At 44.4% G+C, this 27,917-nt stretch overlaps 1 protein-coding gene across 18 annotated transcripts in view; it reads left to right on the top strand.

The window, feature by feature from the left end:
- Window positions 1–27,917, top strand: part of Rbms3 (RNA binding motif single stranded interacting protein 3) — a 796,347-nt gene that overhangs the window by 385,645 nt on the left and 382,785 nt on the right. The gene's annotated exons all lie outside the window — the stretch shown is intronic.

Below are 27,917 nucleotides of genomic sequence, written 5' to 3' on the forward strand. Positions count from 1 at the left end.
GATCCAGTATTTTATCCCCCCGAGGATCTGTGGACACTGTTGTCTGGCAGCTATAAACTTTAGCGATAGTCACAACACCTTGCTTCATTATAGTTCTTTCTCTGTGATGGCATGTGTACTGGCAAGAATACCTTACATGCTTACTTGTGAGAGCTTTTGGAAGGAAGATCTTCTCTTGATGATGTGTCCAAAGATAATGGATTATTATGTATGTTGAATATATTTCCTAGTAAAGTTTTTGCTGCGGTTTTCTTGTTACTTCTTTCACTGAGGTCCATGGCTTATGGTACCCTATACACTGTGTCAAACCAATCATCCATAGCAAAAACCAGTCATCAACTGCAAAACCATCCTCAAGTGCAAAAGTAAAGCCTTATTTACAGAAAACATTGAGACGCTAGAGAGATAGCTCAGTAGTTAGGAGCACTTCCTGTTCTCCAGAGGTTGCCAGTTCAGTTCTCAGAATGAGTGGCTATGTGCTGCCCCTGCTGATGTAAAGCAACAGTCAAGTTGAGTAGAGCAGACACAGCAGATCCTACCCCACTGGACCCATGCCTGTGACTCTCTGAAGCCCAGTCCCAATAGCCAATCCCACAGCCAAACTCAGTCCGCTGACCCAACTCAGCTGGCTGCTGCAGCCATTGGTCTCAAGAAGCAGCGAACTCGCATTCCTCCGTGTCTCCACCATGAATCCCCTCTGTAGAGACTTAACCTGGAAAGGTCTTGAAGCAGCACATGAAGGCTACAGGGATAGAAAGCAAAGGTGTTTGCTGGAGTTGGTGGGCATTTTTTTTAGAATAATGCAAAGAAAACCTATAGTTGTTCTTAGGATCCCGTTGTTTCAGTGTATCAAATTCCTCCCATTTTGGGAAATTATTTTGAAACCTCAATGTTTTCTATAAGATGTGAGTCACCATGGGTAGGCAGAACTGAATTGACAAAAGGCACATCTTTAAAGAAACAAGTCTTTGTGTTCTGGAATCTTCCATATGCATTGCTCTGAAAATGGCCTGTCCTTCTTTTCATTTGAGTTCTTCAATTCTATAAGTATTCAGAAAAAAAATTTATTTCTCCCTAAAGCAAGCACACTGAGTATAAAGTTAATAGGCAATAAGATGCATCCATTTCTATCTCTGAGCAAAAAAAAAAAAAAAGTGGTTGCAGTCATGCCATTCTGAGAGCTTTCTCTCTGAAACTTTCCTAGTAACTTTTATTGGGGGTTGACTGGAGAGAGAGAGAGAGAGAGAGAGAGAGAGACAGAGACAGAGACAGAGAGACAGAGATTGTCGCAGCCCTCAGCCCCTCAGAGTTGGAGGTAATAACTGCTTCAATTAACTTTTCAGAAGTCATACATCAGATGGAAACGCTGACTGCATTTCTCTGCATGTTCAGGCCCTGTGCTTTTTAGGGAAACAGTGATTACTGGAAACTCAATGAAGTTCTGGGCCCCGGTGTTCCCCCCCCCCCATTTTCTGCCACTGACTAGCGGGGAAACCATGTAGCCGACTCATTTTCTACACCTGTACATCGGGCTGACTGGGAATGGTGTCTGATTTAGGGGCGGTGCTAACATACACGTGGCTGGAGGCATGGGCCAGTGGTTAAGAGCAGGCATTGCTCTTAGCTCCCACATTGCTCTTGCGGCAGATTCAGCCCCAGGCCTCACATCGGGCTGTTCACAACCCCTCCAGCTCCAGGGGCTCTGCTGCCTCCTCCTGGGTTCCACTCTGAGGGCACCAACACTCTCACACACAAACACACACATAATTAATTTTTTAAAAAGTCTAAAAACAATTACAGAAAAAATATTTTGACACTATATCATGTGTTGCATATTGTTTCTGAGAAAATGTAAGACAATATTACTGTAATTCTCAAGTTACTAAGATGTATCCGTAAAGCCTTTTGTAGTTATTTCCCACTGGCTATGTTTTAGCTAGCTAAACTTTTTGTTTTGTTTTGTTTTGTTTTCGAAACAGGGTTTCTCTGGAGCTTTGGTGCCTGTCCTGGAACTTGCTATTGTAGACCTGACTGGTCTTGAACTCACACAGATCCGCCTGCCTCTGCCTCCTGGTGCTGGGATTAAAAGCATGTGCCACCACCGCCCAGTTTAGCTAAACTTGTAAATGTTGTATTACTACAAGCTTTCTTAGTCTGGGCTATGAAGAGAGATTGGTGGGCAAGGCTGGCTAGATAGGGCCAATGGCTCCTGTTGCTCTTAGATTTTCCCTGTCAGATCAGCCTAGAAGTTATGACTCTTTAGACTAAGTACACTGATTTGAGTTTTTAAACCACAGCAGGCACACAATGCTCACACTTGCATTAAATAAAGTCCAGTTATAAAGAGTGATAGTCAATTTGTGTGTCTCAAAAGAACTTATGGGTAAACATGAGCCACAGCCAGGCAGGTGGTGACATAATGGATGTGGTGGTGCTGTGGCATGGATGGCATGTGACCCTCCTTCTTACCGTGCCCATGGTACCGCGGCGTGGCTGGCACGTGAGCCTCCTTTCTGTGCTGGGAAAGGCTTCATGGAAGGGGTGGGTTTGGTGGAGATTTGGTGAATCAAGTAAAACTTTGGCAAGCAAGACAAATCACCAGGATGTGGTTTTGGACGAGAGGAGGAATAAAGGAATGTGTCCAAAGTCAGTTACAGATGCAGGGAATTCTGAATCAGCCAGGGGGGCAAAGAGGTCATTCAAACTCATGAGTTCCAGGCATGCAAGCCTAGATGAAAGAGTTTGGGGCAGAGAAGATCAAATCTGGGGTGAAATGCTTGCTACATAAGAGTTAAGACCCGAGTTTCTCCATAACACCAGGCATGACGGTATGTGCCTAATTTGGCAGCACTGGCGAAGGAGAGATAGTTGGGCGCCTGCGGTGGCTCACTGGCTAGCCAGCGTGGCTGAACTCTAAACTCTAGATTCCTGTGAGAGACCCAACTTCAAAAAAAAATCAAGGTGGGCATCTCCAGGGGAACCACGCCAGAGGTTGATCTCTGGTCTATGTGTACACATGAACACATACATGCATACACACACATGAGCACATATATACACACACAGGCACACGCACGCACACACACACACACACACACACACACACACACACACACAGAGATTTAGACTCCTGTAAAGATGGTTTTGAGATAAAGAAGGACATGTTTGAAACAGAGCTTGGATGAAGGTTGGGACTTCAGTGTGAAGGGTATCATGGTTAAGGGAACAAAGAAGAGGATCCTAGGTCAGTTAGGACAACATGCTTGAGTCTCAGGGTCATAATTCAGTGGGAACATGCTGCATGATTGCCAGGGCAGCTCGTTAGCTCATCCCTCCATCTTTGCTCGCCTTCCCTCATAACTCAGGTGTGTGCAATCACCTTGACAGGGTTTAAACCTTGGTTTCTAAGGAGAAAACAATGATCCATTGAGAGAGCCATTCAGTTTTGAATCTGTACCTGAATGAAAGCCTGAAGGTGATGGGGTACATTGCTGCTACTGCCACTGCTTGGTCACTTATGGAGCAAGTACTACATAAGTAATCAATCACTCAGCTAATCGATCAATCAATCAATCATTCAGCCAGCCAATGTTCTGTTTACTAGAAGACCTATCTTGAAGACTTTTCCAGGGTTATGGTAAAGCCAGTTAGTTATTCCTTCTTCCCTATTTATTTTCAGGAGATTTATTTACCTCAATATTATTTTTAATGTGTAGGTGTTTAGCCTGCATGCATATGTGAACCGTGTGCATGGATGCTGGAGAAGGGCTTTGGACTCCTTGGAACTAGAGCCATAAATGGCTGTTGATGATGGACGCTTTAAAATAATCCCACACTAGCTCAGAATTGAGTATAATAAAGGGTTATTTATTTTAGGGGTAGACTCACAGATCACAGTCCTCTGCATGAATGGGGAACAGAAGCCAAATCCAGAAGCTGAGAGAGAGAGCAAGCATGTCGGCATTTATAGTATAAGAGACCATGCCCAAGTGGGCTGGTATCTTAAAGGCTATTGGCTGAAGGAGTTCCCACAGCAGACTGTGAGTGGCCATGTGAGCGCTGCTGACTAAACCTGGGTCTTTTGAACGTGTGGCCACTGTACAGCAACTTGTGACCTGTGAACCATCTCTCCAGCACCAACCCCTTTACCTGTTATAGCTAAACAAAGTCCTTTATAAAAATATAAGCGAAAACCAGAATACAGTTGAACCATACCTTTTGTACAAACATACCTTAATTTGAAGACATTTTGAAAGTTCCATTAGCAATCTCTCTCTCTCTCTCTCTCTCTCTCTCTCCCTCTCTCTCTCCCTCTCTCTCTCTCTCTCTCTCTCTCTCTCTCTCTCTCTCTCTCTCACACACACACACACACACACAAATGCATTTTATTCTCCTTCAACAGTTAATAGTCTGTCACCTCCAAATCACTTTAAGAGTCCATTTATGACCCGGTAAAGTGTCTTTTTCTTCACACACACACACACACACACACACACACACACAAATGCATTTTATTCTCCTTCAACAGTTAATAGTCTGTCACCTCCAAATCACTTTAAGAGTCCAATTATGACCCAGTAAAGTGTCTTTTTCTGTGAGAAAAATATGTGTATCATAATGACTTAAAACTATTTATTTATTTATTTATTTGGCCAGGGTAGGGTGAGCATGGACCATGGCTTGTGTGCAAAGATCAGAAGACAACTTGTAGGAATTGGTTTTCTCCTTCTGCCGCGTGAATCTCAGGAACTGAACTCAGGTTGTTAGGCTTGGCTGTACAGGTTTGCATGCTGAATCTGTTTTACTTTAGTACATTTGTTTGCTCCCATACTATTTTTTTTTAAATTACTGTCACTTTACTTGCTTGCTTATGGCGGTTGGCATTTCTGTTGGCATCACTGGAACTGGATTCTCATGCCTGGGGGAGGGGGCGGGGGACTGAGTAAATATAGATGAAAGCGGGCAAGGATAAGCAAGATATTTATTAGAACACTCGGAATGCCCCGCCACACTCTTGAATTCCTTTGTGGGTTCTGTGCGCTAAACAGGCTTTTGTGTGTGTCCATGTCCCAACATCAGTGCCTCTTCCCAGGGCGATCCTTGGGCTAAGTGTCTGTACAATGGGGAACAAGTGCCCTGAAGACATCAGGCCCTGTGCCCTGCTACCCTGCTCCCCCACTGCAAAGACTGCTGAATGAAGATGACACACAACGCCTGTGACCCTACAGCTGCCTCTGCTTCTTCTTCACTGTGTGGCTGTGGAAATAGAGGAAACCTGACCAAAAGCTACATATCAACCATGCGTGGGGCCTCCCTACTGCCCCTGAAACCTGTTAGAGTGGACACCTCAATTCGCCCAACAGTAAACCAAAGCCTCTCTTTGGTTTTACACCATGTTGTTGTGATCTGTGACATTAACTGACACTCTTAGTACCCCCATATGCTGAGGAACAATTTGTTATAGTGGCTTTCACTTGATTTTACATTGTTACAAAGTTTCTCTCACGGGCACCACTTTACCTAGAGAGCCGTGAGCTCTTCCCTCTGCCCAGCCCTGGCTCAGCCCCAAGGGCTGTCTTCTGCACTGAGGGGAAAGCACGGTTCCTCTGCTGTGATGTGACTTACATTCTTGAGTCCCCTACAAAGTCTGGAGTTCCTAACCTGGCTCGGCAGCTTCACCTTCTTTGTGGCTCTCTGCCCTTGCAAAGCACAGCAAGCCTTCCCAGGAGCCTCCTGCAGCAGCTTTTAGTAATTACTTGTCCTGCCGTGTGCCTCAAGGAACACTTGAGACAGAGCTTTTGTTGGAAGTATCCTTCCTGTCCTCCACCTTTCAGAGACATGTTCCGAGTTAGTAACCCTCTGAGCTGGGTAAATACGCCGTAGGCGGATAAGCTAATGAAAGGAAATATTCCCCTCCACTAAAAAGACACTGTGATTCCCAGAACTGAGATAACAGGCTGCCCGCATGCATGTTGGCTTAAGGATTTTCTGTTTGCTTGTCTCTTATTTTTGTTTTCGGTTGCTTTTTGTTTGTTGTTTTTTTTTGTGTGTGATTATTGATCGTCTATTTGTTTTTTGAGATAGAGTCTCACTCTGTGACTCAGGCTGATCTAGAGTGGCACTATAGCCCAGACTGGCCTGGAACCTGCAGCAGTATCTAGCATTTGCTTCTGGAATGCGGGGGACCACAGGCATGTGCCACCATGCCATGATTGGTATCATTGTTTCTTCTTCCTTCCTTCCTTCCTTCCTTTCTTTCTTTCTCTCTTTTTTGGTTTTTTGAGACAAGGTTTCTCTGTAGCTTTGGTGCCTGTCCCGGAACTAGCTCTTGTAGACCAGGCAGGCCTCAAACTCACAGAGATCCGCCTGCCTCTGCCTCCAGAGTGCTGGGATTAAAAGTGTGCTCCACCACTCAGCAGTGTCATTGTTTCTTGAAGGAGCAGCCATGCCGTGAGTGGCTCCGGCAGTGTCCCTTCTTCACCCACACCTGAGGAACACTTGATGTAGCTTTGAGGTTGTACAAATGCAGCTCTGGGAGGAGGTCCAGTGACTATAGCTGAAGTGCCTCTGGGAAGATAGAAGGTGAGCACTGGAGCAGGGCATGCTGGGAGCTGGAGGGTTAAGGGCAACAGTTGCTTGAATTGATGGCAGAATCAGAGTAGGGGGCAAGAGTCATAATCTTGCTAGAAGGATATCCATGCAAAGTGGCTGTCAGGCCTGGCAGATGACCCAGCTGTAAGTCAGTCATGGCTTGGATTTTAGCTCTGCTATTTAAAGAAAAACGTTGAGCCAAAGAAAATCTACCAACCATTTAGAAACACTGAATCTGGATTGTTAGGTTTTTTTTTTTTTGGCCTAATTTTGGTTAAACGATTAAAAATGTAACCTATAAAAACCACGTAGTGGCAAAACTGAGTACTAACATCCTCCTGGGGACAGGAGAGAGAGAGCAGGCGGGAGCTTTATTCATAACAGGAACCAGGGAAAATCTAGAAGACTGTTTATCATACATAATCTGATTTAAGAAGACATTGCTTTTGGCAAACAGGAAGAGAAAGCCACAAAGTGAAGCAAGCTGAGAGGAGGGGACAAAAGGACAAGATGAAAGGAAGACAGGCTGTGGGGCCAAGGTCTCAAGCTGGGATAGAACAGCTGGGATGGGAGAGCGTGCTCTGCAGATAACCTGGGTAGCAGGGGAGGCCAGGACAACAGTTTCAAAATAAAATGTGTTTGCTTCAGTCCTTACACACACACACACACACACACACACACACACACACTCTCACATACCCATGGACACATGCAACCATAAATACACTTGTACACACAGGCCTACACAGGAACCTGCACACTTTTGCACACATGTACAGGCACACACATACATTCACTTTTATACATGTGTACACATGTTCATGAGCATACCTGAATACCCATGGATACATCTGCACATATACGCATGCACCCTCAAACACACAGATACACATGCATGAATCACACACATACGCATAGATGCATACACACACACACACTCACACACAGAGAGGAAAACAATCACATTAAGTAGACAGTACAAATGAAGCTGGTGAAAATTAAAATAGAAATTTCCAAAAGGAAACTCATTGAGGCAGAAGGTATCACTGATGACATAATTGAAAAAAACTTGTTCTGATATGGGAGGTGACAGGAAAGGGGGCAGGGAGACATGAGACGGCAAAGGTTGATCACAGTGCACCCAAATTATCTAGCAGGCACTGAAGAACACCACAGAGGGTAGGAAGGACAAGTAACTGTGGAGCAGGGAAAGCATGGGCTATTCATAACGGCCCTCATGTCTCCCATGGTGATCTGCAGGGGTGCGCCTCGGAGCACGAGTGGGCTCATCTTTCCACAGCAAGGAGCTCTGAGTCTAGTTCTGAAAGTGGGCCATGTTCTGAAACATACCAGTGACCTCTTCGGACCCACTGGCCCTTCTTTGGAGTTAAAGGCTCCTGTCACATGACATACGGAACGTGTGAAAGATACATGCAACTTCTTTCCTTATTTGTTGGAGGCAGCCCCTGGAATCAGTCATGAAGAAGTTCTCATAACAATATTGCACAGTTTCAAAAATGGCCATGTGTGCTCTGGAAACCATACAGTGATTCCCACTGACACAGGTTAGAAAGAGCTGGAAGGGGGTGGTGGGGACACAGTGTTCGTTTTAGGAAAATGATTCCCGGTTGTAATGATTTGGGTAAGTCTGTGGATTCTATAGAATGCCATGGGAATGTCACAAAAGCTTGGCATTACACAGACGACAGAGTATGACAGAACATGTGGGGCCAGGGTTTACCATGATTTAACTTCAGGGTAAGAGAGAAGTAAAACAGGACAAATCAAAGCACTTTCGTCAGACCCGTCCTAATCTGCTTCCTGGTGAGGTTCCCACAGCCGGGCCACCTAGCATGTCTGCCCGTGGAGTCTGCCTCGGCCATGTTCATCTTTGTCCCACAGCAATGATACATATGGCTACCTTAATACCTCTGAGAAGTCTTAGTGCTGAGTGCGAAGGCGGCCGTTTCTCTTCCCAGCAGTTTCCACGTGTTCAATGTTCATTGTTCTTCCGAATAATTAGTCCACATAGTGAAATTGGCCTCCATTTGGCATTTATTGAAGAAACATGAATGAATATATTTAGTGGATCAAGGAGTTCTTGATTAAAGTGATTGGATACTTATTAAAAATTCCCTGCTTGTGAACCAAAAAAAATAAAGATTCTCTTTTCAAATTCCACTTAGGAGTCAGAGAGCTGAAGGCCCTTGCTGTTCCGGCAGAGGACCAGAGTCCAGTTCCCAGAACCCCTGTCGCGTAGCTCACAACCCCCAGTGACAACAATTCTAGGGGACCTGACCCCCTCTTCCAGCCCCAAGGGCACACCTTAGTGAAAATCAACTATACGTTTAAAAACTCCACTTAGCATTTTTAAAGGTTTATGTGCTTATACTTTCTAGTCCGTAAAGTGTTGGATTTGACTAAATTGATAACTAAGTTTATAAAGGGCCGGGTAGGTGCAAATTGCTGTGGGAAATGGGAAAAGCAAAGGACTTAGTCTCCCTTTACAGGAGGGAGTCTCCACCCACCCAGTTCATTACATTTTCAAAAACCCCGTCTTCAAAACAACTAAACCCTTTCTAGATGATGATGATGATGATGATGATGATGATGATGATGATGATGATGATGATGTCACGATCGTTCTTGAAGCTTAAACAAAGTGACACTTTAGTTCAGTGCTGGCGAACAGTGCCGTGGTAGAGTCTGGGTGCTTCGGCTGGCAGTGATGAGCCAAAGGCAGATGGCGTTGCCTGCATTTTGAAACTTGATGACACCATATTTCCAAACAAATACTGTCTGACAAAAATAAAAGCCCATCTGGGATTTTTTATATATATAATTAATTGTTTTCCCAGCCAAAGAATCCTTCCTTTTCCCAGCATTCCGGTTGCATTCCATCTCTAACTGCCCTGCCTCACGGACTTCTTACGACCGTAGAGATTTTGCAACGATACAAATGATGTGAAAAACATCAAGACTTGTTTGGAAATGCTTCGTAACTTAGTGGTATGAAATACACCCGCATAAAAACCTGCTTCTCCACTCATACAACACTGAAGACAAGCAGTAATCACGGCCTCAGAAATTTGGGGGTGGAGAGATGGCTCTGTGGTTAAGACCACTGCTGTTCTTTCAGAAAATCCGGGTTCAGCACCCTCATGGTAGTTCACAACCATCTGTGACTCCAGCTTTGGGGGCTACCTAACACCTTCTTCGGGCCTCCAGAAACACTGCACACATATTGTTCATAGACATTCATGCAGGCAAAACACTCTGCCGCATAAATAAAGAAATTCTAAAAAGCATCTGAAAGGGGGGAAATTGCTATTAAAATTTAAGTTCATTATTCTTTCTTTTTGAGAATTGTAAAATGTTTTGCCCAGCAAATGTCCAGTCAAGAATGGAATTAGAGTAATGATCAGAAAAATAACGCCAACTGGACTAGAATTAAATCTGGTTTTATTATATAAACTGTATTTCTGAAATGCCTTCAGCAGAATAAGTACTGCTCTGTAACGAGGGGATAAAAGTCAAACACTTTAATATGGAATGCTGTGTTTAAAAAATGAATACTTAAAGACATTATGAGCTTCCTTTAATAAGCATAGAAAATGAGACACGGCCCAGTTTGGTTTAAAGTGAAGATGAAGATCATCCAGTAACTTGCTAGCGGGAGGAATTGGATTAGGCATTCTTACCTCTGCGCCCTGGTTCAACATGGCCCCTATGTGCCCAGGGCAACCATATAACTTTTATTGGGGGCACAGTTTTACAGCTTTGCGTAATTGTTAAAATGGGTTTTATTTATTGTTTTCCTCTGTGTGTGTGTGTGTGTGTGTGTGTCTGTGTATATGTGTGTCTGTGTGAGAAGGTACTTACATCCACAGTCCGTGTGTGAACATGAGAAAACAGCCTCCAGTATCAGTCCTTGCCGTCTGCCTTTTTTGAGACAAGTCCTCTGACTGTACACCAGGATCACCGTGAGCTTACCCGGATTCGCCCATCTCCTATGCTTACCCCTAAGCAGAGCCAGGATTGCAGATGCTGTTTACATATGCTTTTACATGAGGTCTGGGGATTCAGACTAGGTCTCCTCCATTCTTGTGTGCCAAGTGCCTTACCTTTTTAGCCTCAAAATATGTTCTTAATTTTAAGGACAATCTTTCACTGAGAGAAAAGAAAAAGCGATGTTTCACTTACAGATGTAGCATTTCAGTGATGTGCGAAACACCATTTCAGTGATTTATCGATTGCTTTAGCTTTCTGCTGCTCTAACCAAGACTTGACAGACTCTACTTCCTTTAGCTCATGGTCTTAGATCTGGTTGGGTCTGTTGGGTCTGTGGTATGGCAGTGGATCACAGCAAACACAGTGGATCACAACAAACAGTGGATCACAGCAAACAGTGGATCACATCTAACCCAGTGGATCACAGCAAACACGGTGGATCACAGCAGTCAGAGTGTATCGCAGCAGTCAGAGTGTATCACAGAAAACACAGTAAATCACAGTGGATCACAGTAAACAGTGGCTCGCAGCAAACACAGTTGTTTACCCTGTGAGCATTTGATCATTCAGTAGATGATTCTGTACTTGATCTGGGGAGCATACAAGACCAGGAGCCTTGTCCTCCTGACATGGTGATGATACACGGTGCAAGCACACAGCTCGTGGCTTTTGTCGGGACAGCCTCTCTCCCATCCCATGTCCATCGCGTCTCCTGGATAGGGGCCTGCAAAGATCTCAGAACACTTACTGCATCCTCCACTGAGCCAGGCTGATTTGTATTAGTTAACAGGATACAGACGAAAAAGATACACATTGATGGGTAAAATACCAACCCAAAATTCTCAGATAGTCGATGCATTATTCCACTGTCTGTCATCAAAAATGACTGGTGACCAGTCTCAGTATGTTTGTGCCTCTACTGAGCATCTGTCCATTCCAGACACTTCTTCAGATCTTAAAAACATCCTGATGAGTCAGCTCCCATCTGAGCTCAGGCATATCACTCAGGCATAACATGTCCGCGTTTGATCTGCACTAGCAAAGGGAGCTTGCATCAACAACTACACAGTCATTGGATGTTTTAATATGTTTTCACTTATCCACTCAGTATTTGTAGGGCTCATGTTAGTGCCTACTGAGAACCAACAGATAATTTTTTAAAGTACTTGCTTATATCTTATACAAATATTACAACGGAAGTAAATTTCTTTAAAATGCACTTCTGAATTTATAGTTGTCACTGTATAGAGTTAAGTCATAAATATTTACATATAATATATATTGTGATACATATTTAAATACAGGTACATATCTGATTATTCATTACAGAGCATACTCATATATTTATGTCACAGATATGTATTTATATGTATTTGTATATCTCACAAAATGTATATTGTAATGATTTTATATATATATATTACATATATATATATATAGAGAGAGAGAATGTCTATGTATGATGTACATGTGTGTGCTACAGAATCCCAGCTGCATAATTTTACATTGTTCATAGAATGTGAAAAGGAATAATAAGGAAAACTTAGCTGTCTCATAACCTTATTGCAAGATCAGAGAAATGACATCTATAAAGTATTTTAAGGGGCTGAAGAGATGGTTCAGCTCTTAAGAGCACTCGCTACTCAGCAGGGTACATGGGTTTGATTTCCAGCACCCACATGGCAGGCAGCTCACAACCTTCTGTAAGTCAAGTTTCAAGAGACCCAACACCCTCTTCTGGCCTCTGAGGCCAGAAGACATGCCACACACATGTTGCACATATATACATACATTCAGGAAAGCCCTCGAGCACATGCAATAAAATAGGTTTAAGTGAGATGAACTATGAAGAAATCAGTGCACTGCCCTGCAGGAAGTCTGGATTGGCTGATTTCATTGTCGCATAAACTTTAGTTTCACTTCAGATAGGAGAGAGCAGGGCCTCTTCTGCACAGCAGGGGCTGTCTCTCCTGCAGACAGGGAAGTGCTGGCCCATGGCTCCTCAGCCCTACTCACCATTCCAAGGTGGCATCTGTCCTAAAGAAATGTCAGATCGTCAGATGGGGGAAGTCAGCTTTGGGTTCTGTATAAGCTGGTCCTGCCATCCCTCAGAAATGAAGATCATCTTTAAGCATCCATCTAAAGTGTCTGGTGTTATGGAATCTGTGTGTTGTTTCCTGCAGGGGCTGGCTTCAGGCAACAGCATTTCCTTTGGTGGCTTTTGTTTCCTCCCTCTGAAGCTGGAAAGCCAGGTTTCTTAGCTCTGCCATGGATGCTACAGCTTCCCTGTGTCACTCGTGTCCTAGGGAACCGCATTTCCCATCATTGGTGGAAGATTCTCATACAAAGTGGACTGGAGGGGAACTGGAATTTATGCTCCCCCACCAGCACTTTCAAGATTGGAACTTAAATTGTTTCCCAAAACCTTTATTTATGTCTTATTTATTTTATTTATGAAGGAATATGCAATATTCCTTCAGTAGATTAGAGACTTTGGTGTCCTATAGAAAGAAGGATTCCTAGAGCTGGTGTGGGCAGAGTTATTTATATAAATTAGTATAACTGCCATGGATGGAAACCATCTCTGGCTTATGCTGTGATGTGATTTGTGTGCTTGAACACATTTCTAAGGTCACATGTCTAGAGGTAGGACTTACAAATGGCTTTCACTGTCTTTGCACTTTGCTGGCCCCATGGAGCTCTGACTTTCTCTGCATGGCATTACTTAGTCATCCAGACTTTTTAAAAAAGTTTTCTCCTGTCAGAATGAGTCAGTAGCTCACCTACTTTCTATAGCTGAGTGATGTTGTTCCTAATCCCTTTTTTATGTCACAATTAAACAAGGCAAGTTTTAGACAGTGAAGCAGGCCTTGGACACCGCGTCCTTTATTGCTCTGAAAACCACAAGTTGCTGGTCTCACCTGAATAACCTATAGCACAAAAGTCCAGTTACTAAGCGAGGGCTGCAGTTGAGCTGAAGGGAGCTTGTCTAGAGAGCTAGAGACCCTTGTTTCGGTTGGCTGCTGTTGACAAAGGGCTGTTTGTTGGTTCCCAGCCGCTTAACCATGAAATAACCACACAGAAACTGTATTAATTAAATCACTGCTTGGCCCATTAGCTCTAGCTTCTTATTGACTAACTCTTGCATATTAATTTAATCCATCTCCATTAATCTGTGCATCACCACGTGGCTTACCAGCAAAGTTCCATCTGTCTCTGGCTACATGGCTTCTCTCTGACTCTGTCTCCTTTCTCCCAGCATGCCTTTTAGTTTTTCCCACCTACCTAAGTTCTGCCCTATCAACAGGCCAAGGCAATTTCTTTATTTATTAATGGTAATCACAGCACACAGAGGGGAATCCCACATCAGGCTGTCTGGATAAACTGGTTGTGATGGTGATTTCCTATCTCTGGGAATATGGGGCAGGGAAATCGGTTCTAGGTCATCCCTCAGTTCTGTAGCAAGTTCACAGCAACCTTTGGCTCCATGATACTCTGCCTCAAGAAACAAAGAAAACTGCCCCTATAGCATGCAAACACAACAAAAAAAGTAAAAAAAAAAAAGTCCCTGAAAACAAAAGTAGAGTTATTAAACATAAATTATTTTAGCTGGGCAGTGGTGGCACATGTTGTTAATCACAACACTCGGGAGGCAGAGGCAGGCATATCTCTGTGAGTCTGAGGCCATCCTGGTCTACCAGAAATAGTTCCAGGACAGGCTCCAAAGCTACAGAGAAATCCCATCTCAAAAAAGCAAAACAAACAAAAATAAATAAATAAAGATGCTAACTCATTAGCATAGAAGATTTAGACATCTGACATACTTGTTTCCAGTGCCCACTGGACATATTGAGAACACAGTCTTCCCCTGAAGGGGCTGATACCTCCAGTCACGCATCTGGGACACATTCTGAGATGGAAATCCTCAGGGGACTTCATGTGTGTGCTCACCGATGAGTGCAGGTATGCATTCTGGGATGGAGCAACCGCTTGCCTTGGTGATAATCTTAAGGGCTGCCTAGAAACCAGGGCCCAGTCATTGGCCAATGGACCATTGTATAGGATGTGACTGCTCTATACTGTTAGTGTTAGGGTCCCTTTCACTGTCTCAGAGTTAACTATTAGTCTGAGTTGTTCAGGAGGATTGTTGCAAATGTTCTGAGCTCCAGGATCACGAGGACAACAAAGTGAGAATTCCTCTCAAAACAAACAAAAAAAAAAAACAAACGAAACAAATGAGTGCTTGAATGAATGAATGAACAGTTATTTCCCTTACTTTATATAAAAAGCACCCAACTACAGATGAGAACATAATTTTGATGTGAGTTTAGAGCAAGTGCCATCTTCTAAAACACCCCTCTGCCTTAAGAAGTGAGGACTGGTTTGTCATGGAGGGCTGGGTGGACCACACTAGCTGAGGTTAAAACAAGACGTTTTTGATTGACTCCTACATTCACTCCATCATTCTGTCAGTGACTGTTAGAAAACGTAGGCTACAAAAATTATATGATTGTTGTGAAGGGCATGAGCGATGTGTGGAGAAGGACAGGAAGAATACTGTTACTTCCCTGGGAGAGGAGCACGGAGTTGGCTGGAACAGAGGTTGAGCGGCCTTAAGGCGGCAGCATCAGTTCCTGGAAGGATAGGAGAGCAGCAGAGATTTACTGTGAAAGTGAAGAAGTCCTCATAACACACACCAGGCATTGTTCTGTGCCCTGTACTAGGTTATGTAACACGTTCCTTGACCTCTCCACTTCAATGAAGTTAATTAACTAAAAGTTTTAGAATAAGAAGGAAAAGGGGGCGGGGTGCTGGGAAGGTGGATCAGTGTAGAAAGTGCTCGATTTGAAAAAGGAGCAACTGAGTTCAGATGCCCAGTACCCGTGTAAAAAGCCAGATACAGGTGCCAGGATGCATGCAGAATATCAGCCCTGAGAAGACAGACTGATGATACCTGGGTTTTCAGGCTAGCTGGTTAGCCCAATTAAGGAGTTCCAGGGTCAGTGAGAGACCCTGGCTCAAAAAAAAATGTAGAGAGCAATTGAGGAAGGTAGTAGACACCTACACACGTACACACACACACACACACACACACACACACACACACACACATGCACATGTGATAGAACAAGAGGAAAAAGAAAAAGAAAAGCTTGGAAAACTCAGATCGATTTTCCCCATCATCTTTACCCCAGCCAATCCGGAGTAAGCTGCCAGTCTTCCTCACACTGTAGGTTTTCACTCATGCTCAATGCCTGTGTCCTCACTGGGCGTCCATGTCCTCTTCAGAGAGAGGACCTGTGTCTGATATCTTTTGCTCTCCCTGCATCACCTGACTCAGAACTCGAAGAACTTCACCAGGCATTTGTTAAATTAATGGCTCTAATTTTATATTTACATCCTGCCTGCCTCCCAAAAAGGATGGGCAGGAAACGGAATTGATTTGCAGGGGTTGATTAATGAGCCTGTTGTTCTTGGCCCTAGAGCCCACATCCCACCTCCATGTGTATAATCGAGATGTAGGACGTGGCTTCTGGCCTTCCTTCTTCACACCTGACCTTGCCTAGTGATCTAAAGAGGTGCGCGTGATAGATCTCTGTCCTTCAATAGGCAAATGTCTGCAAATTGCCCACATTATCACTCTTAGGGGTCCATTATTTTTCTGCAGCGTTCGGCGACAGAGCCAGTGTTGGCAGGCTGCAGAGCTGCAAGGGCAGTGTCCCATTATTACACCAAGTGAAGAGAAAGTGAAGGAGCCTATGGCCCCATTGCATGGCTGCCACTACGGCTGTTATTGGGAAAGCTCTGAGGAACAGCTCCCTTATACTGGTCTCCCAAGCTCCACCCCTCCACCTGTCTGATTCCTTCTTGCTGTTTAATTTTTGGTGTCCTCCACTGGCTGCTTATCTGGAATATTCGCTTGAAAATGTGACACAAAGGTTCAGCAATTCCTTCCAACTCGTAACACTTTAAAATTGAGGTTCCAAATTATTGCTGTAAAAATAGCTGATCTTATGACTCCCAAGGGATCCCTTACTTTAGTCTGAATCTTTCAGAATGGTTTGGTTTTGTGGAAATGATGGAGGAAGTGTCTGCCCTTCGCAGCTTTTGTGTTCAAGGGCAAGTCCACCTCAGTGCTTGCTAACTTTAATTTTCGGAGGGTTATGAGACTTTAATTTGATTCTTTATCCAATGTGCATGAAATGTTTGCTGGAATTTGCACAATACATTTATTGTATAATCATTCCACATTGGTTACCTGCTTCTTCAAATGAACATTAGGGTTTTTTTATGTATTAATGTAGAGCAAACTTGAACTTTGAAATGAAACAGAATTGCTTGTATCGCCAATGCGCAAACACAAAAGCAGGGTTCAATAGCACAAGAAGTTACACTTACATGGATTATTAGGGGAAAAACCAAAACAACCCAAACCTGTGGTTTCCGCTGGTCAGTTTTCAAACTGAACTGAAGGAGGGATGTGTTTAGAATATGTTCTGTGGGGAGGAGCGTAAGCCTATCACACTCGTCTCTCAGCATGCATTTAGAGATGACTGAGTTAGCTGGAGTCTTGGATTTCAGCTCAGTCTGAGGAGGTGAGGGAACTGCCATAGGCACTCAGCCAATTTCTTTGAATGCATTTAAATTCATTCAGTGCCTACAACCAGTGCGGTTTTTTTTTTCCTACGATAATATTATTATTCTCATTTTGGCTGACAACTCTGTGCCTAAGGCCTTACTGCTATAAGAGAGCAGAGGCAGAATTTGAACCCAGATTGTAGGAAGGGATTCTTGTTACCACATGGAATGATTTTTCAACAAGTGTGCCTGTCAATTGTGGGCTGCCTTGAGAGGGGGACCTTGAAGGTATTATAGTTGGTAGAGTCTTGAGAGTGTTTGGAAAAGGACTTGGGGAGAACACAGGATCAAGGAGAGCCAACTAGGTACAGGGAGCATCCTTGCTCTCCCAAGAGTCTCATGAGAACAGGATCTGGAGGGAGCCCTGTGCTGTGGTCCGGGGCATCTGTGTAGCTCATGTGCATTCTGTATGCATACAGGACCACTTTGGTATCTACTAATGCAGTAGATATAGGCAGGCAAGCGTAGCTGCATCTCCAACATCCACTTCCCCCCACTGCAGTGATCTCAATATTGTTGATATCTAGAACAGTTTTAAAGCGGGAAGGTAAGGGATCTTCAGGGGAGGGGGTGCTCTGATCTCTACGAATGCTGCTGCTTTATTTAATGACCCAGATAATGACCCTTATGAAGATCCTTGTTTATAAGCATCCTAAACTGTAGAGTTCTCAAACTACTGCATCTTAACCAATCTCCCTAAGACTCTAACATTCTATCCCCTTCATACGAGAACGATTCAGCAAGGGAGAAAAATCATCTTGCTGTATAAATAGCCAGCTATTTAAGGCAACACCTTTTGTGCTGGTGAAGTGGTTCAGCGTGGAAAAGAATGTGTTACCAGGCCAGGTCCTGAGCTTGCTCCCTGGAACCTCCATGATGGAGAGGAGTGAGCAGAATCCCTCAAGCTTACCTCTGACCTCCAAGCACATGCATGTGCATGCCTGTGCACTAACACACACACACACACACACACACACACACACACACGGAAGTACTTTGAAAAGATAAAGTATGATACTATTATAATTTTTAGTAAAACTTTCTTGGGAGAAACATGTCTTCAGCTATTGAAAAACATTCTAATACGAAGGCAGAGGTAAGTGTGAGGTCAGGGTGCAGGACATGGCTCTTCCTCTTCATCTTCTTCCTGACATGTGTCACATTTTTTCTCCTAAGATCCTGACAGTCTTTCATAATGCCTTTGAGATGGAGCCAAGCACAATACTGTGAGGAGAGGATAAAACTGTGTGCATGATCCACTTTAGTTAAAGTGGAAGAGTTATTTTTATTTATTTTGGGGGGAGGGGGAATTGAGATAAGGTTTCTCTGTAGCTTTGGAGCTGGTCCTGGAACTAGCTCTTGTAGACCACGCTGGCCTCAAACTCATAGAGGTCTGCCTCTGCCTCCCGAGGCTGGGATTAAAGGCATGCACTACCACCTCCTGGTGGAAGAATAAATTTTCATTGGCCATTTATTTATTTTTGTGTTACAGCTTCGTAGATGATATTTTTTGTATTAGCTAAATTCTTTGTGTGTGGGAGCGGGAGGTATGCAAGTGTGTGGGGTATCTGTGTGTGGGAGTTACGTGCTCTTATGGTTATGGGCGCCTGTGCTGGTGGATATGGGCACCTGTGCCTGTGGAGACTGGAGGAGGAGGATGTTTCTTCCTGGGTCTCTTTCTGCCTTGGGATTTTTTCAGATAATGTCTCCTAATAAACCTAGAGCTCAGAGATTTGGTCTGTGAACCCCAGGCATCTTCCTGTCTCCCCCACCCAGGTGATGATTACAGAGCTCACCATATCTGGCTTTTATACAAAGGTCGGGATCAAGCTCAGGTTTTCATATTTGCACAGCAGGCTCTTTACCTGAGATACCTTCCAGCCCCTAATATTTCTAATGTAAGACTGCATAACGTGAGCTTGGTAGCCCAGCCACTAAGAGCACCACGTAGTGACCTGAGTTCAATTCCTGGGACCCAGGCAAAAATGGAAAGGGGAGATCAGCTCCACAGAGTGGCCCTCTGTCCTCCAAACTCAATTCCCTGGCCCCTAACACACATAAAGAATCAACTGTAATTTTAAAAAAATATATAAAATAGAAGAAAATAATTTCTATTTGTGTTTAGGGAGGAATGAAAAATTGAAAAGCAATTTTTCTTTTTATGGTTTTTAAAATATATGTATTTGAGTGTGTGAGTGTGTGTGTGTGTGTATCTTCTGGGAATCGGTTCTCTCTTTCCACCACATTGGCCCTGGGGATTCAGGTCATCAAGTGGTAGGAAAAGCACCAGTATCTAAGGGGCAGAGTTACTGGCTCCTATTTCAGGACATTTTGAGAGCTGTGATTATATTGTAATATTGTATTTTTCTATGAACTCCTGAAACTTCCTAAGCAGAGAATAGTGAGAAAGTAGCAGCCATTCATTCTAGTCATGATTTGTAAGTAGAACTATCGGGAATCAAGAATAGCCCTACAAACACAGCTTAAACCCCAAGGTCATGGTGGAAGCAAGCTTGTGTTCTTCTGAGTATTGCTTTGCCCGTGATGTTCCTTCTACCCATGGATGCATTGCTCTGGATTGCCAAGATGCTACCTTAGTTATCTTTGAAATCTAATTAAAACCTACAGTTATCTTATGCACATCAGGTAGGGTGAAGACAGTACTTCAGTTTCAAAAAGATGCAAATCCAGACTACGTCATACCGATAGAGGGTACTTGTAAATGCTTGTTTAAAGTATTTAGAATAAGGCCAATAAACACCAAAGAGAGTAAATTCCATAAAATATATGCATAGATTAGGAAGGAAACAGCTTGTGTTCAAATAGGATTTTTCAAAAGTCTGGAAGGAGGAGGTCATGGCTGGTATCCTGGCTTGCTTTCTATTGCTGTGATAAACACCATCAGCAAGAGCAGCCTGAGCTCCCGGGAAAGGGTTTGTCTCATTTTCCAGGTTATCGTCCGTCACTGAGCCAAGGCAGAGCAGAATTCAAGACAAGGCCTTGAAGACAGGAACTGAAGTAGAAGCTGTGAAGGAACACCGCTGACTGACTTGCTACCCATGGCCTGCTCAGTTTGCTTATTGTACACCCCAGGACCACCTGTCGAGGGGCAGCACTGCCCACAGTGAGCTGGGTGCTCCCACATCAACTGTTTCCCCAAAAATGCCTCATAGGCCAGAGTGATGGAGGCAGTGTGGAAAACTAAGCTACAAAGCAGGAGTCCTTACTCTTGCAAACAGTAGTGCTTGAAAGTGCATGGGGCCATGGGTGGAAATCTATGGTAGAGACAGGCAGCAGTGGTGGGGGAGAGAGTGAGGATGTGGCAGTGGCTGGGAGGCAGATAACTAGAATGCACCATGTGAGAAAAGTAAAGGATGTGTATAGTAACTCAAAGCTGATACTCCAACTCTCTGGAGGCAGAAGCAGGCAAAGTTCTTTGAGTCTGGAGATAGCCTGGTCTTCATCTGCCCAGTAAGTTTTAGGCCAACCTGGGCTGCCTGATAAAATTCAACTTCATAAAACAAAACAAACAACAAACAAACCAGCAATGAACAAAAATCACGAAGGAGCTGGAGAGATGCTCTGCAGACACGGAAGCTCAGTCCCCATCACAGCATCTGTATAAAAAGCTGGGTGTCTTCCTGCTCAGCACAGTGAGGGGTGGAGACAGGGATTTCTGGAACTTGCTGTCTACCAGCCTAGGGTCAGGTTCCACAAGTGGACCTTGTTCAAAAAAAAAATAAGAAAGAGAGTGATGGATCAGGATGCCCAACATCTTCTGATAAGCCTGAACACATCCACATAGCCACACATACATGCACATACCATACACACTTGCCAAAACAATGAAAGAAAACAGGAAAGGAAAGCTGGAAGACCTTTTCTGAGGCATCTTCTTAAAGGGTTCCCGGTTCTCTTCCTGTAGGCAGCTACTTCATGCTATTCTCTGGATGGCTGCAGTTTGGCTGTTGTGTCCATCGATTAAATTTGATGGATGCTGAAGAAGACTCATGACTCTAAACATCTCGCATCAGCCATTGGGGAATCGCTGAGTCTAAATACAGGGCACAGGCCTCAGCTTAGCAGAGGTTCTCCTCCAACAGGTGCTTGCTTACTGCCCTGCTCTGTGCTTAGAAGGACCAGAGCTCTACCCTTTGTAAGGTTGGAATAAGCGGACGGAGAGAGGAATGGACAGTCAGAGCTCAGATCTTAACAAGTTCTGCCTACCTGGTGGTGGTCTACAGCCTATGGAACTGTGACAGCAATAGCAGCTTGCTTCGGTCATAGTCACAAAGTCAGTGGGGTTGTCTCATGGGTATCCCAGGCTTGCTCCTCTAACCATCATTCACTTACCTTCCTTTATTCCAATGGAGGAGACCTCATTGCCCCGACCGGTCACAGACATCTCTGAACACAGTCGAGCAGCAAAGGGAGGCTTCCTGCAGGTCGGTCTGACATTTATACCCACACCGGCTGCTCCTTGCATCTCTGCCATGCAACGAAAGTCATAGCTGGTCCAGAAGAAGAAGAATGGCCAAACTGTGTATTTTGAGTTCCAGTAAGGCACGGAGATTGCACTGAGCTCTTAAATAATGATCCAAGTTCTAGTCTTGACTCTCAGTCAGAAGCAATAATTCCTCTATTTAAACGTCAGCTCTATGGAGTAAGGAGGGTAGCGAGCATGGACATCTGGCTTGGGTCTGGCTGGGTGTGATTTCTCACATAACGTAAAAAGAATGAGTGAACATTCCATTTCAAGAGGCATGCTGTTGCTTCACTGGCTGAGTTTGTCTCCCTTTGTCATTATCTTATTCAGCTGGACAAGAAAAAACTTAGGTCTCCTGTACAGCCCTTGCTTTTTCTTTTTTGTGTACAAAATGTACCTTATTTGCCCCACCTGGAAACAGTTGTTTGCCTGCTAGAGAACTAGCTCTCCTTTCCAGGTATTATAATAGTTCCTCTCTATACGTGGCTTTTTACTTAATTCATACGAACTGTGCATATAAAGTGGGAGGCAGAAAGGTACACACACACACACACACACACACACACACTCACACACAAACCATATATGTTTTGTTCCCATCATGACTTACTGAAGGGAACCTAGATTGGCTGATTGACTACATTGGATAGAACTATACACACAAAACTCAATAAGAAGGTGCTGTGTGAGAGTACATTAATTGTGTGAAGATTATTTGAATTATCTGCTTTTCATTTCTGGGTGTAGGCAAATGCAGGGGCATGCTTGCCTTTGTGTACTCAGGCCAGGGGCTGACATTAGGTGTCCTACTCTCTCTCTCCATCTTCTTTGGAGGCAAGATCTCTCATTGAACCTGGAACTAAGCTGGGAACCAACAGACTCCACTGACGCTCCTGTTTCCTTCCTTACAATACGGGGTTTACAGGCATGCACAACAATGCCGGACTGTATATGCACCCTAGAGAGTTGAACTCAGGTCTTCAGACTTCAGCAACAAGTCTTCTTACCCACTGAAGAAGTCTCCCCAGTCCCTAGCAGCCATTTTGTATGTTGTTGTGTATGCAAACTATGAAGACCTCTGCCACATTTAAAGTTACTAACTTTACAATACCCTAAACCCTGGGACAAGAGGGAGATCATTGGGCTGTCTTTATTTTTCTTACAGTACCTAATTCCTCCTTCCCCTTTGAAGTAGAAGCTTAGTGCATTTCCTGACAGGAGAATCACATTATGGTTCAAAAGTGTCTCCCAAGCTGGGAAATCCTCTCCTAAAGGCAGTGTCGTGTGTGACGATTTCTGACAGTGATGTGAGGTTCCAGGAGCTTCAGTGACACAGCCTCCCTATGTTGTGTGGACGCAGCGTCCATCTTATTCCCCACTTGCCAGAGGTCTGATGCTGCAGCCCTTTGTACGGGCGGTAAATAGCTTCTCTCTTTAACATGTAAAACTGTGAGATTCCAAGTTCTAATATAAGGGTATTTTATGTATACACAATTTAGGACTATAATGGTGGAAACAATTTTAGGAAGGTCTTTGTTCTACCAAATAAAAATTGTCTGTTTCCACAGCTGAACAGGCTTGAACTTTGGGCTTTGTATTTTTGCCCATTCAAGACAGAGAGTGTGCTTCTACTTCCCTTCCTCTCTCTACCTACTCCTCCCATTTAACTCACCCACTTCTCCTCTCCCTCTCCCCATCTCTCCCTCTCTCCTCTTCTGCTCCTGCAGCTATCAACTGCTTTTTGATCCTCAAACAAGGGTAGAACCTCCTGAATCCTTCCCCAGTAGGCGCCAGAGGAAGTTGAGTTCTCAAGCATCCCATCTGTGAAAGTTGAGCAGGACTTGAGATTCATGTAGAAGTCTCAGCCAAAGTGCTCACTTGTTCTGTCTGGAAATCACATTGGACTCCCAGCTGGCTCTGCATCTGTGTTCTGAGAGGGCTTCCTTCTATAAGAATCACTCCCAAGACAAAGAATACGCAATTGGTGCGGAATTCAGTGTGCATTTAAAATTCTGAGACAAAATGAACTGGGTACCAAAAACCTAAAGGAGAAGTTCTCCAGTTGCACCCCACCATGCTACCCCACCCAACCCCAATATTGGCAAATGAATACCTAATATTAATTGCCAATATAAAGTGCCAGCAGCAACATAAAAACCTAAAATCAACTGTTGAATGTGATAAAGAGACTTTAATGAAACTCCAAATCCATCTTTGCACAATAGTTTTTGAAAGATAAAGGTCTCTGGAATATGTCACCTATGACTGCAGGAAAGGGAACAGACAAAAGCCCCTCTGGTGATCCTGTAGAGTTAAGTTGTAATTAATATAGATTATTTTTCTAGAAGGTCATCGCTCTGGTAGTGCCATGCGATAACAAAACTTTAACTAAGCGTGGAAGGTATAAAGCATTTCAGGGAAACATTGATTAGGCCTGTCGATGGAAGAGTGCATTCGCAGGATGACCTAATTATCCCGCAGTTCCTTCTCTCCCGTTGCTCCACTTCTGGCTAATTGCTGAGCTGCTGGCCTTGTCTCCCTGACCAGGAGGAAAAACAAGCCCTGGGTGTGGGGAATAAACAGTGACAATCGGATCCAATTTGCTCGAACCTGTCGCCAAGGGCACTGACGTAATTTGGGGAGGCAGGGAACACAGCCAGCAGGCTGAGTTTGCCCTGGCTAACCTTCCTCAGGGGCTGAGTTAGCCCTGGCTAGCCTGCCACAGGGGCTCTGTAGTTTGCCCTGGCTAGCCTTCCACAGGGGCTCTGTAGTTTGCCCTGGCTAGCCTTCCTCAGGGGCTCTGTAGTTTGCCCTGGCTAGTCTTCCTCAGGGGCTCTGTAGTTTGCCCTGGCTAGCCTTCCTCAGGGGCTCTGTAGTTGCCCTGGCTAGCCTTCCTCAGGGGCTCTGTAGTTAGCCCTGGCCAGTCTTCCTCAGAAGCTCCGGACTTTGCACTGACAAGCCTTTCTCAAGGCGTGAGTTTTCCTCGCTAGCCTTCCACATGGGCTGAGTTTGTCCTGGCTAGTCTTCCTCGGGGGCTCTGTAGTTTAACCTGCCAACCTTCCTCAGGGGCTCTGTAGGGTTGAAAGCACCATAGCTGGTCTGCATGACTCCACCTCCCTTCCACTTGCCAGATGCAGAGAATGCCTTAATTATTTATCAGGAAGGAAAGCAAATTGAAACCAAATTAAAGTGATTTTTATTCCTTACTAAACGCAGCATTGTATTTTAGAGCCAGCCTTGTATTTCATTTCATTTTCTTCTGACTGTGATGTAGCTCTTACCCTCATAAACCTCAGAAACACCATGTTTATTTACAAATGGATGTAGTTTTCAAGGTTTCTTGAGACACATTGACCTGCCGACTCTCACTGAAACAAGAAGTATGCCGAACATCCCACAAGTCAGACCCTTGGCTCTCTAGTCTGAGTCTCTATGTGGAATCTTGGCTCCTTGTTGGCCTGGTGCCATCCCTACAGGTGTGGGGTCATTCCTTTGCCCCAGAATTCAACTGTCAATTCCCTGAGAGAAAGCTCAGGGTGCCTGGTGTCCTTGTGGAAATGGCTTAAGTATGTGTAGGAGTAGAGCCTGGACGAGCCATGTCTTTATTCTCTAATAAACTGTGTTGTGTGTAGGGTTGGAAGAGAAGGGAAGGAACCAGAAGAGGAACCTGTAATGCAGGGCTATAATGCAGGACAGGCATGGCTGACAGCAGTGGTATTATTTGGTTTTGGTTCTTGTTTGTAAATTAAAATTTTATTGTGACATTTTCACCTGTTAATTCATAAGCACTGTAGTCTCTCCTATAAGTTTACATATTTTAAACATACATTTTACATACTTTGACAAGGATGTCTTAGGTAACATCCAGCTACTAGGGCTGTACAAGGAAATGACAGCTGATCACAAATGCTTCCCAGAAGTTCACGTTTGACCACATAACAAGAGATGCTGCTTGGAAGGCTATGGAGCCTTGCTGGAGGAAGCAAGTCACTAGGGCTGGCCTCATGGTCTTATAAACCAGTCCACTTGTGTCTGCTCTCTGCCCGACTCCAGAGACTCCATGACCATTTTTCTCATGTTCTTTCCACCATGCCTTTGCCACCATTATGAAACGTGTCCTCTCAAACTGAAAACCAGAGTAAACCACTCCCCCTGAGCTGCCATTGTCAGGTACCCTTGGTCACAACACAGAGAGATGCAACCAACGCAGCCAGAGCACTGTCTTCTTCCTCCCAGTGACTGTAGGTGAGGGGGAAGCATGTCCACATCTCTCCCAGATGCACCAGTGCCTGCATCTTCCCAGGAAGGGTATCTTATGAATTGTCGTCTTGTCATGAAGCTTGGCTCTCTTCTCAGCTTGACCTTCCCTACTCCTTCTTCAGAACTGAAAAGTGTAATTAACGCACTGCCATAGGTAGCCTGCAAATACTTCTCAATCACTGACGTGAGTTTCAGTGGTCTTTGTCTTGACTTCACACGGGAATGAGGACACAGATGCACATGATCCTATCACAAAGGAAATGAAAACTCATTTGAGGGATGGAGAGAAAGCGAGCTCAGTCAACAAGGCATTTGCAGTGCAATCATAAGGACCTGGTTTCAGTCCCTAGCAGCCATGTGTAATATTTGGCACGAAGACAATATTTTTGCAATCATAGCTCTGGGGAGAAAGTGATAAGCAGATCCCAAGGGCATGCTGGCCACCCAGTCTCACCTACTCAGTAAGTTCCATGTGCATTAGATATTGTGGTAGGTGGATCCTACCTTGATGCTTAAGGTTAAGGAATGGCACCTAAGGTAGAGCACTGGCTCTACACACATGTATATGTGAATGCTATGTACATGGATACAACCCCATTGACTTCATTTCTTCTATTATCTAATTTTGTCTCTCTCTGTCAGCTATCTCTACCACCCCTTTCCCTTTTTCTCCCCAACTCTTCCTCTTCTCGAGCTTCAGTCTTTACCACTCTACAGACATACATGCTCTTAAGGGCTCTGAGCCTTTTCACACTTCCTCCATGCGTGCATGTTCGACATTTGGCATGGCTGGTTCTTCCCTCTTGGGGTTCTTCTTGCCTGATTATAGGAGGACATGTTCCTGTTTGTGTCCGTCATCCTCTCTGGTCCTTTTGAGTCTTCTCTGCAAACTTGCCTCTGAGACCTAAGAACTGTGGTTGTTCAAGTCGACATCTAAATCTTCCCCCCCGTTCTTACTATGATTTTCCCTCTCTCCATGTCTGTGACTAGCATTTTTAAGTTGTTTCCCACTTAATATGTATTTCTGATTTTATCTATTTTACTGAGGGCCAGCCTAATGTGACTCTGTGCCAGTTGTGTTTCCTGCTATTGTGTTGAAACACCCTGTCAGAACCAACTTAAAAGAGGAGAGACTTGTGTCCATCATAGCGGGGAGGTAGCAGCAGGATCATAATGGGGCTGTATCCATGATCCAGAACAGACAGCACAAAACACATTCAGGTTTATGCCCAGCTCCATTTCTTCACTCTTACAGGGTTTACCAACTCCTACCTAGGGAATGGTGATGCCACAGTGAATTGGGTCTTCCCAAACCAGTTAAGACAATCAACGCAAACCCTGAACAGACATTCCTACAGGGCACTTGATCTAGACAACTTCTCATTGGAAATCACTTCCAGGTGTTTCTAGACGTTGTCAAGGAGACATTCAAAACCAGCTGTCACAATAGAAAACTGCAATATGGCTTTTCTGCAGAGGCTCTCACCGGTGTTCTGACTGGACGTGTCTTCAGCCTTCCTTCACTCCTGCGCGTCCTCCGCCAGCCTCTTCACTTCAGCCAATTGCAGCTCACGTACCCAGTGCCTCATGACAAAGGAGAGCAGAACCCAACCGAGCAATCATTCTCCTCATCTTAACTTCCCCTACTCCCAGCCTAATCAGTCAACTGTGAAGTCCTGCTGGTCCTCCCTATAAAATCTAACTCACTTCCTCTCTGTCACCCAATCAGGTTTCTTCTCTTGGCTTACCGGGCAAGCCCTTGAGTCATCTCCACTCTTTCTGCCAACCTCTTCCATCGGCATCCCGTCTCTAGCTAAAGAGAACATCTTCATGACGTCTCGGAGCTGAAGGATCAACCTTCTGTAACCCCCTCCCAATTCTCCTTTATTTCAAGGAAGGCAAGGCCTTTATATGTGCAGTTTCCGTGGCA

Source organism: Myodes glareolus, chromosome 4 (genome assembly GCF_982192425.1).
Source record: "Myodes glareolus chromosome 4, mMyoGla1.1, whole genome shotgun sequence".
Lineage (NCBI taxonomy): Eukaryota > Metazoa > Chordata > Mammalia > Rodentia > Cricetidae > Myodes > Myodes glareolus.